Below are 11,023 nucleotides of genomic sequence, written 5' to 3'. Positions count from 1 at the left end.
CTTTGGATTTACTGAGCCACAAAGCAAAAGGCAGAGAATCTGCAGGAAAGCTGCAGGAAAGTGACAAATATGATCTCTGGAGAACATTCTGTGGCTTTTGACCTCCCATTAACACATCTTAGGTCGCAATATTCAGTCATATTATTGCATTTTGTTTGCTCCTTCACTTTTTCACCATTCAATGTGAAATACGTGAAAGTCTTCGTGCTTTATAGCTATTTCTCTCTCACTTGCACTGATTCAATAAAAAAATATGCTTTTTGCATGATAAATCTGGACATCCAAGTGAGCCATCCATCCTATTGATGAATAATTTGTGAGACTTCAGCTCCCAGACTCAAAGTGAGCTTATGCCATCTTAGTTTTTCTCCAAATCAGCAAGTCAGTTATTATTTCCACATCGACCTCAGACTGTCACAGAAGTTTGCAAAATCATGCAAAACAGAAACGCTGACCTGAGCAAACTGTTTTTATGGACGTGGAAATATTCACCTGCATCAGACATCAGCGGGTCGAGGGAAACCCAGCTTTTCTGTTACGTTAAACCAAAGCTCATTAAAATGCTTTACTGACTTTTAATGACCTACAGGTAGCAACATATTTAGTCTCCTGTTGGTTAAAACACTGGTTATTGTCTCCAGATCAGCTTGTGCACAGGCCTTCCAAAGAACTTCACAGATTATGCTTAAATTACTCTTAAAAACACAAACTAGAGTTAAATGAGACACATCTACAACCTTGCTAGCAGCTCTGTAAAGGTTTTAATTAACCTGAGTTAAGTCATTTGCCTTATTTTTCAAATGACTTAAACACCATTCTTTCCCATCTCTTTGCACCTACATGCAGGTGTTACTGGTAAAAAGTTTAAAGAATTGCATTCGAAGAGAGCGTTGGTGGATTGCGGGTAGTTTAGGCTAACACATGAATCTTGAGTCAACCTTTTGTGAAAATAATTAAGCTTGTGAGTTCATTGAATGAGTTCATTGAACATCACTGAATGTGGCTCATAAACCTCAGAAACATTTCACTTTTTCAGAAAGACTGATAGCAGGAATGTTCAGTGTCGGAGTGGTGGCTGCTGTGGACGTTTGCAGTAGAAGCACTGAAAAGATAGATGAACTCATGCTATTGATCCAGTGGGGGCAGCAGCACAGTGGCTTTACAGGCACGCAGCTCCCGTGAGAAATCTGAGCTCTGCTTTGCATTGGCAGTTTGTTACTGGAGAAGCACTGACACACTGATAAATGTCTCGCCACCTGGGGACATACTTAATAAACATTTTATTAGCTGCCGTAAACGGTGTGCAGAGGATCAAAGACATGCTTGTTTGACATTTGGATGCATTCGGCTGATTGGCAATTCATCATCAAGCTCCACACTCAGCAAGGTTGTCCTTCCATTCATAATTTATCTGCCTATTCACTGAATGCTTTCTGTTTTGATAAACTGTCAGGAAAATTGGTTTAGAAAAATCATAATGACAGTAATAACTTGCTGGGCCTTGAAATCAGAATACATAAATGTTAAGCAAAAGAAATTCAATTAGGAATAATATAATTTGTTTTGGCTCTGTTGTTACAAGTCCGTGACACCGTGAAGTGGATTTCTTGTTCCTTCACAGAAAGTGAAAAATTGCAGAGCCCCTAAAGGCCCATAAAATGCCTTTTTTTATCCTGTGCACAAGACAGAATATCACAGGATTTTACTGTGAAGAGTGAAAGTTAATTTAGATTAAAAATAGAATAAAAACTTAGCATTTTCAGCTGACCACATACTCAGAAGGTTAACCCGGTAACCTTGGTATGACGTAGCTGCAGGATTTGGAGATAAACTGAACATTACAGTTTAAAAGTAGTTTGTGGTGACTCACTGTGATAGCTGAGCTGTATAAACAGAGCTTTCTGATGCACTCAGGATGACTTTTTCAGGCTGTAACGATGGCAGCGTTATGAATTGATCATAATTAGCTCACAGCAGGAGGGTCTTTTGTGGTAAATGCCAAACCTGAGACTGTAAAATGGCAATGGTAACTTGTTTTGTGTTTCTAACTCGGCCACTTCCTGTTTGCTTTTGGACTTGTTTGGACAGGTGTTATGTTGCAGTGGAGAACTTCTGCTGACATCTGTTGGCCTTGTCTTCCAGTGTCATTTTTTCTCTCAGAAATGCTCATGCTGTTTGAGTATGAATGAGGCCCCATATTCATACATCATAAATCCCATAATGAGCTCATTCCGTGCTCAAAGCTGAAACACTGAGACTCGCCCACATCGTCACCTTGAAGGTCGATCATCAGGCAGACTAAAACTGCAGCAGAAGATCCCTTTCATCCTCACAGATAACGTGATTGTTGGTAATGACTAAAAATGAGTTCCACACGCACACGAGGTGTTCACTCTACATCACACTTTTATAGAAGTCATTTACTGCATCATCAAATCTCACATCCTGACGGAAATGATGTCCTATTAAACTTTTGATTTGTTTCTTCCAAACCATATAACACAAATGTGACATCTGAGATATCCTGTTTTACCATCAGAACCTCATGATAGCAAAAAATAAGCTGAACCAAACCATCAGTTTCAGGACGTCACTGAAAACACAAGCTTCTGAATTACAGCTAATGGTGCCAACATTTTGATCTGTGTGATTTGGTGTAATGTGGTGTGAATTCATTTTACATTGTTACATTATTGTAGTCAACTGGTCTGAACACTCTGCAAACAGCTGCAGCTTATCAGACTGATTAGCAGCCTGATGGACACACCAGGTCGTGTGCTTAGGAACACTTCAGTCCATCTAAACCTGCGATGAGCATGAACATGGAATTAAATGACACTTTGAGTGATGCACATCAGAGTTTATGTGCGCTTTTCACTTTTGGTTTTTGCTCACTTTGGTTTAATGACATGCATGCACTGAGTGTCAAAGCTCCATCATGTCCTCATATAAAACCAAAACAGTGAAGGAGCCAAATGGGACAGACCCACAGTTTTAATGGGGCCCAAGCTGAGGCTAAAACACCATTGACATTTGTACATTTATGTGAGGGTGTTGATGTTGGACAGATGAAGCACAAATTAGTCCAAAGTTTGCTTTGGTAAAACAGCTCTTTTAACACTGATGCAGTTGGACTGTATTATGTAATAATGGAGACCATTTTTTGTTTTTTTGTCTTCATAACATCTCGTTTAAATCTAATGGGCCTCACTGTAATTAGACTCCTCGTCTTTGCAGGTAGGGCGGTTTTAATAGTCTGGCAGGAGACTGCAGGTGAAAAATGAGCCAGTTATGGTACGATTACATTTTAATTAATGTTGATTAATATCTACTGTCCCCAGTAAATAAATAAACACAAATACAAATATTTACATTAATCAGAGGGGCCAAAATTTACCTCAGTGGGAGGTTGACAGCTGCCATAATATCTTGATAATCTACCTGATGCAGGTAGCTGAGGCCTTTAGTATGCTGCCTGTAGGCTCTAAAAGCTGAATTTAGGATTCAGCTACTGAAAGGTAGTGAACTGAGGGCCAGTTGCAGTGTAGAAACTCTAACTCTGGCCAATTCTGAGTAACTGTGCTGCAACTCAAAGTTTTTATGTTGCCAGTTAAGAAAATTGCTGTCCTGATGAAAATACAGTTCCCATTATGCCAGTGGTGGAAGAAGTATTCAGATCCTTTAAATAAAAGTACCAATACAGCAATGTAAAAATACTCTTGCATGAAAAATGAAAAAAAGTCAAAGTTCATCAAAGTAAAAGTAGTCCTGGTCCTTTGAACAATTATTAATGAGCAGTAATTAAAAATTAAACCATTCAATCTGTGGTGGAGTCGTTTAACAAGTGATGGACATCCAAATGTGACCTATGACCACACACAGCTTTTTGTAAATCTTCTTATTAAAAGCGGCAGGTTTTTATTTAAAAAGCTAGTTACTAAAGCTGTAAAATTAATGTAGTGGAGCAGAAAGTACAATATTTACCTCTGAAATGTTGTGAAGTGGAAGTCGCATAAATCAGAAATACTCAAGTAAAGTACAAATACCTCAAAATTGTGCTTAAGTTCAGTGCTTGGGTGAATGTACCTGGATTTTGGTTGTTGTTGTTGCTTATAAACTGTGTTTGTTTACGTGTTTGGAAATAAGCCCCATTAAAAGCATGCTGGATGAGCTGTTAGCGGCTCATAACAGCTTCCACTTTTCTGGGAAGGCTTTCCGCAAGGTTTTGGCGTGTTTCTGTTGGAATGCCTGCCCATTCATGCAGAAACGCATTTGTGAGGTCTGACATGATCAGGCCTTCCCCAAACTGTTGCCACAAAGTTGGAATTGTCTAAAATGTCTTTTCTTCACTGGAAGTAAGGGGCCGAGCCCAACCACCGAAACACAGTCCACGTCCAAATGCTTGTGTTTGTATCGTCTATCACAATGTGTCTTTAAGTTTATTCATTCAGATGCCTTTCATGTGATGATCAGTGTCAGTGAATTTTAAAACTTGCATGAAACTCACCCAGGAATAAGAGCTTCAGTATAATTGTGCAAGTCGTATGGATGACTAATAAGGATGAAGTCCTGGAGGCTTGAGAGGAGGAGAGAGGATAGTGCTCTCACCTCCTCCGTCAGCTTCATCAGTTTCATGTGCTGAATATCCACCGGCACCATGGAGAGTCAGAATACCTAGCGTGATCTCATAGGATGGCATATAACTGGCAGGAAACGTTTAAAGGCATTTTGCGTGATATTTTACACTTCTTGTTATGATGTTCAGACGTGCAGGACAGGAGGGAGTCAGGTGACTCTTGGCGTAATGAACCTTGTTCACAGCATAAAGTGATGTAGGAAGTGGGGCTAAAACCAACTTGTTTTCTAAAATATTGTCATCAAAATCGTGTCAGAAAGGTACTGATAGAAAACAAAAATATTACATAGATCTTTGAGCATGACTTCAGACAAGCTGCTCATGACACGACAGCTGCGGAACCACACTGCTGTGTAACTTCATGCAGGAAAGAAATCTGTAATGTCCTCCTCGCTTATTCTGTTAAATTGCACCAGCAGGATATTTTATCAAGTAACATTTGAGTCACCGAAATATTAGTACAGCTTTACTACTGTGTGTGACCTGAGGCTATGAAGAGCAGCAGGAAATCAGTGCTCAAATGGAAGACAGCAAAGCTTTCTACAAGCCTTAAAACTCCAAAAACTTAATACTCCAAAAAGACCACAAGCAAACTTATTGGAGGATCTAAATTTAGCTATAGAGACCTGAATGACTTGAGGAAAAAATATTTTTAGGTGTGCTTCTAGAGAGAAGCTGACACATTTTGAAGCCAGCGTCGTTTTTTTCCCCCTTCCAGCCAGCATCCAGCGGCTGTCGGTGACATTGCTCTTTAAGGTGCTTCCACGCCGGCTTCAGCCTCCAGCCGTGGCGGCTGCAGCTTGGATGGCTGATTCAAATGCCAAGCCAACATACAAATAAATCACCTGAGGCTCACCCACACTCACAGTATAGCTAGATGTCCAGAGACAGACACACTAAGCAAGTGATTTCACTGCATTCATCAGTGCTGTTCTATTTTACGTGATGAGTAGGCTGGTGCAGAATCGCAGAGATTGTCCCCGGAGTGCTGCTTTTACAGTGTAACTCCACGTTCCTAATAATAACAGTTTTCTGTGTGTGTGTGTGTGTGTGTGTGTGTGTGTGTGTGAGAGAGAGAGAGAGAGAGAGAGAGAGGGAGTTAGAAAGGAAAGATAACCAGGAACCGAGTGTATGTGAGGGAGAGCCACACGGGGAGAGATGGGGGCAGATCTGGACCTTCTCTTAACAGAGCTAACGCTTGCCTCAGGGTGGAGGAGGAGAAGATTTCTACCATTTGTCATGCCACCCATTCGCTCCCCTTTAACACAGTTTAAAGCCCTCCCCAACCACACACACACACACACACATGTTCACACTCCATACACATGCATTCGCCATCCATGACACTGTAGCTTGAATGCTTCGAGTTGTTTCATATGAGGAGCTCCTAACGGGCTGAGGGGAACCTGTATCAAGTCTGCATGTGAATTTGTTAACATGGGTGTTGTTCACTGTGGAAACAAGGCTTGGAAAAGGACTGCCGGCACCACTGTTAAAAATGCAGGGGATTGCTGCAGCCTGCTTGTTGCTAATAGCATTTCTTTATTGTATCAGGACTGTAATGTTCATCGTGTAATGTTTGTCTTTTATTTGTAAAAGACTGAAGTGCCAATGAGTTTTTGTACTCTTGCCAACAACAACAAATTCCTACAAATTTGCTGTAGTATAGCAGGCCAGAGAAATAAGTCTGACACTGATGGGAAACATCATTTTCAGTGCTGTCACACTGAAACTGTTTATGGCCTTCAGGGTGTCCTTGTAGAGCTTATTCACCTTTCACACAGTGCAAAAAAGTGCAGTGATTGTGAAATGATATGCGGTGGAGGAAACTTCGCCCTGAGCAAAGACGTCCATGGATTCTGCATGTGAAATACCAAATACTGGCTCTCTTGGACCTTTGATGATACCATAATTTACTCCCTCAGATGTATTTGGACTGTGTGGTTCCTTGATTATTACATGAATTTCACTTGACTTTACCATAATGCTCGACACATGTCACTGAATCACCATTATTGATCCCAGTCATTTTTAGCCTGCCAGGAGTCGATAGCATCACTGACCTACAGTGAGGTCAGCATGTCAAGACTGTCACAACGCCACAGACTTAAAGAAAATCATTAAAATATGCTTTTCGTGCCATACCTCTGACCTCTCTGTGTGTCATCATTCAACTAAATTCCTCCAAATTTAGCGGTAATTCAGTGATAAAAATGGTGGGTATATTGGGTTTAAAGTAGTTCAGTGAGGTCTGTGACGTAGGTGGGACACTGATTCTGAAAAGTGATTTTTTTTCTTACTTTGGGTTCCCCTTGTTGGCCTTTATAAGCAGTATATAAACAGACAGTACAACATGTCTTCTTAGGAAAAGTTACATTTTTTGACAAATTGACTACTATACATTATTAAAGCCCTACAGATGTCCTCTTAAGTGCCTACAACACCGTTACAGTGTGTTGTACACCATTTTAAATGCTTATATACAGTGCATACTTGCTAAAAAGCAGGACTTAAAGTGTTAACAGTTTCCCCCTTGTTATCTTTTAGTATTTGGTGCACCATGCAGTTCACCTCCATTATGTACAGTATAGTATCAGCTAATTAATTAATTTACTTCATTATTAATTTATTCCAGAAGGGAAATTGATGCACAGCAGACAAGTAAATGAGCAATAAAAGATAAAGGCTTTTTTTTTTAAAGATATATGTGTACAACCATGCAAACTCCACATGTACACAGCCAAACAATGAAACTCAACTGTGTGTTTAGCTCTGGCAGACAGACTGTCTGCTTTGAGCTTACGATCGTGATGACCTGCTCTCAGTTATAGATAAGAGCATTTCTGTGTAGTAAAACCTCCAAACCATGACAAAACATGAAACTGCCTCAGTAACAGACCAATGAAGCATTCTGGTCATAGTCTTCTCAATCTAAGGGACCTGAGCTTTGTTAAGGCGGCTGGCATGTTGGTATGTGGTGGCTGAAATCTGAGCTGTAAGACCTAAAGCCAAAGACGGATGTGGGGAAGCCTGGCCGGAGCTGAACCGGAAACTTGCCCACATTTCTGCATGTGGAAACTAACTGAACTAAAGAAGATGAAGCTGATATGGGGTTAACGTACAGCTCCATGAACACCCATCTGTCTCTTTCACCCACTCTGTCACAAAGAAAAAGTGTGAATAACAGCTGAACTGACCTTGTAATCAGTGGATGCTGTCTTTGTATACTCCATCAGCGATCTGTATTGCCAAGGCGACTTATATTTCCTCACCCCAGCTGTGTTTTTATGATCAGGAATTGATCTGAACTGGAGTTTGTCCATTAGCTGCTGAGACTGCGTAGGCCTTAAATTATGACTGCGCCTGTGTACTGCGCTACTGATTGAGCAGAGGAGGAATAACTGGTTGTAATAAGTGCAGCAGAACTGTAGCTTACCACAGACATCTTTCAGGGAGCTTTGGCTCAAGAGGTGGCCTTGAGGAAAATACCAGCAGGTTGTCTGCTGGGTGACTCACTGCTCAAGATGTGGACACTGACTGCAGAACTTGTCTTAACTGATGCATACTAATTTATCACCGGTGGGACCAATGACTGCATAAAATACAGATGGAGCTTGTCAAAAGTGTAGTCTTTGCGGACTAAACTTATAAGGAAAAGATCCTCTGTACCTCAGTGCACAGATTTCAGTTTCAAGTCTTCTTCAACACCGCGTGATGTTCGTTTTATAAATTCTGGTCCCTTTTAGAATCAAATATGTGTTAAAGCAGGGTATGCAGCAGGGCAAGGCTACTTTGTGAATGAGTGGCAACTACAGTCCAATCATTATCCTTCCCAGATCCGCCCTCTTGTCCAAATACTGTGGCTTCTGGCCGCATTGCCAAACTCTTCAAAACGCAGTTTTTACATGTGGCTATGACCCATTTAGTTGGTACTGTGTTATTTTACAGTAATTCAAAAAAATAACACACAGAGGAAGAAAGTGACAAAATGAGACATTGATCTATGTGGGTCTTATGAGTTACTGTAAGCTTTTCTCATCCAAAAATCAATTTAGGGCTGCCCATTCAGGACGAAATCAAAAGCAAGAAACTCTCATGCTGTCAGTCTGGGCTGTTTCACTGGCCTGTGTGTGTGTGTGACACACTCAGCACAGCAGTGTGTTCATGTGTCAGAGCTGCTCGTGGAGAGCAGCATAGCAGTAATGGTGACTGTAAATTGGAGAGCTGATCACAGCAGAGCTTCAGAAATAGCCATCATTACTCTGAAAGCTTGACACTCTATAACTTAAGAATACATGCGCAAATAGACAAGACTCAAGGAAATAAAAAGATATGCACTATGTTTAGGAAAACAAGCTGCAAAGTGAAAGAGGACACTCGGACAGAAAATGTACTGAAAAAACAGAAAACACAAAGGACCATTTTCAGTATTTTTAGTGTTTCTGTTTTGGTTTCTCTCCACTGACACGTTTCATGAGTGCTTACATTAGGTATGACACTGCAGTTAGAGTGGTAACATTACAAACACATTAATTAATAATAGCATCATTGTGGTGGGATGTGAGAAATATGCAGAAGTTAAAGCTGTGGACTTGTCGAATTATATGAGCTAGGGTTTGATCAACGACAGCGAAGATAAATGGCGCACACTCAGGGGGTCTCCCACGGAAAAGTGCAGTGGGACGGGAGAGGGTGGGCGCTCACCTGGTGTCTGATGGAGCGCTGGATAAGGTCTATTTATCAGCCTGCCTCAATGAGAGATAGCCCTGCCAGTGCATCGGCGGCTCACAATGGGCTACCTTGAATAAATAATGGAAGATCTGTGGGAGCGAGGGGGCACCCCCACCATTGACCACAACTGAAATAGGACTCTCTGTCACTGGGCTGCAGGGGAGTGTCAGCTGAGTGATGAATTGTTTTTATTGGGCTGATCAGGCTTTTTTCCCCCCTTGAGAAAACGACAGTCGCAGCATGTCCGCAGAATGTGTACGAGAGAATATTTCACGAAGAGCTTTCAATTTTTTTCCAATTTACAAGTGAGCAGTGTAAATTTGAAATGAGTTGATGTGTCTTACTGTCTGACTCATGCACGACAACAGCAAAATCTGTCCCTAATAATCCTCACGAATGAGATTTCAAATAAAGTTTATTATGTAGAAATGGAGTTACATTTGCTCTTATAGTTTAAAGCAAAAATTCACTTTTTGGGGTTATTTTCGGTAGCCAGTTCTGAGGTGTTTCCAGGGATTTCGACCTGTCAGATGGAAAGACACCTGTGAAAGTTTCCACTCTTCACCACTGAAGTTCAATAGGAATAACACATCAGAGCCGAGCAAACCACCAGCTCAAATCAAATGCTGAAACAAAATGTCCAAAACAAGACAGTTTCATCCCTGAGGACACAGCGTTGGATTTAAAGCTTTTGAAAAAACTTCCTTATCATCAAAATATTCTTTAATGTTGATCGTAACATTTTATGCGTCCGGAGTAAATCCAGTTGTTTGTCCAAAAGGAGGAAAGAAGAAATTATCCACATGCTTACAAATCATCAACACTGCAGTGTGGACCTCACATCTGGACTGTTAGTTAGTTAGAGCCAAATTAAACCTAAAACTCAAAAAAGCAAAGTGGAAAGAAACAAAACAAAGCAAGTGTCAGAAGAAGCCTTGAAGTCATTTCCTCTTGAGTTTCCCTGAAAATATGCAAGTCCTCCAAATTAAAAGTCCTCTTTTTCGTTCATGCCCTCTAGAACGACACAAAGATGTGTTTTCAGATCTGGACCACGCGAGGTCTGTTTCACCAACAAGGCAACGCAGTTTTCAGCAGGCTGGTGCTCCGCCACGTGAAAACAGCCGTCTCCAGTGTTTGTTTTCTTTAACCATACCGACCTCTACCCAAGGTGGACTTTATCGTGCTGTGGTAACGGTTTGGTTCCTGTGGCTTCCAGAGAGCTTTGTTATTTGAACATACAGTAAGTGTTAGTGGTGAGCGAGTTCACATTTTCTGTATTAGAGCCTGACCTGCACTATGCACTGCTGTATGTTGGCTTATTTATGCTGTAGATACAGCATACAGCAGCAGGTCTAACTGGGTCCACTGATTTAACCCTGAAACTGACATGGGTTAATCAGAGGTTCATATATTTATTATCTATTAGAAAACTATTTGCATCTATACGCATCCTGACACATTTTACTGCAATCATGTACTCGTTAAAAGGACATAATCTGTACAAGATACTGAAGGACAAAATACAGGACACTACTTTGACAGAAGGTATTTTGTAAAGAATAAAGAAGTTTTAACTCAACATTCATGTTGAATAAATTATGTATTAATTTAAATTATTAATTCAGTTATTTATTAATACTATGCAGTGCCGTCAAG

Source organism: Scatophagus argus, chromosome 11, assembly GCF_020382885.2.
Source record: "Scatophagus argus isolate fScaArg1 chromosome 11, fScaArg1.pri, whole genome shotgun sequence".
Classification (NCBI taxonomy): Eukaryota; Metazoa; Chordata; class Actinopteri; family Scatophagidae; genus Scatophagus; species Scatophagus argus.
The sequence above is the reverse complement of the archived record's forward strand: the minus strand, read 5'-3'. Positions refer to the sequence as shown.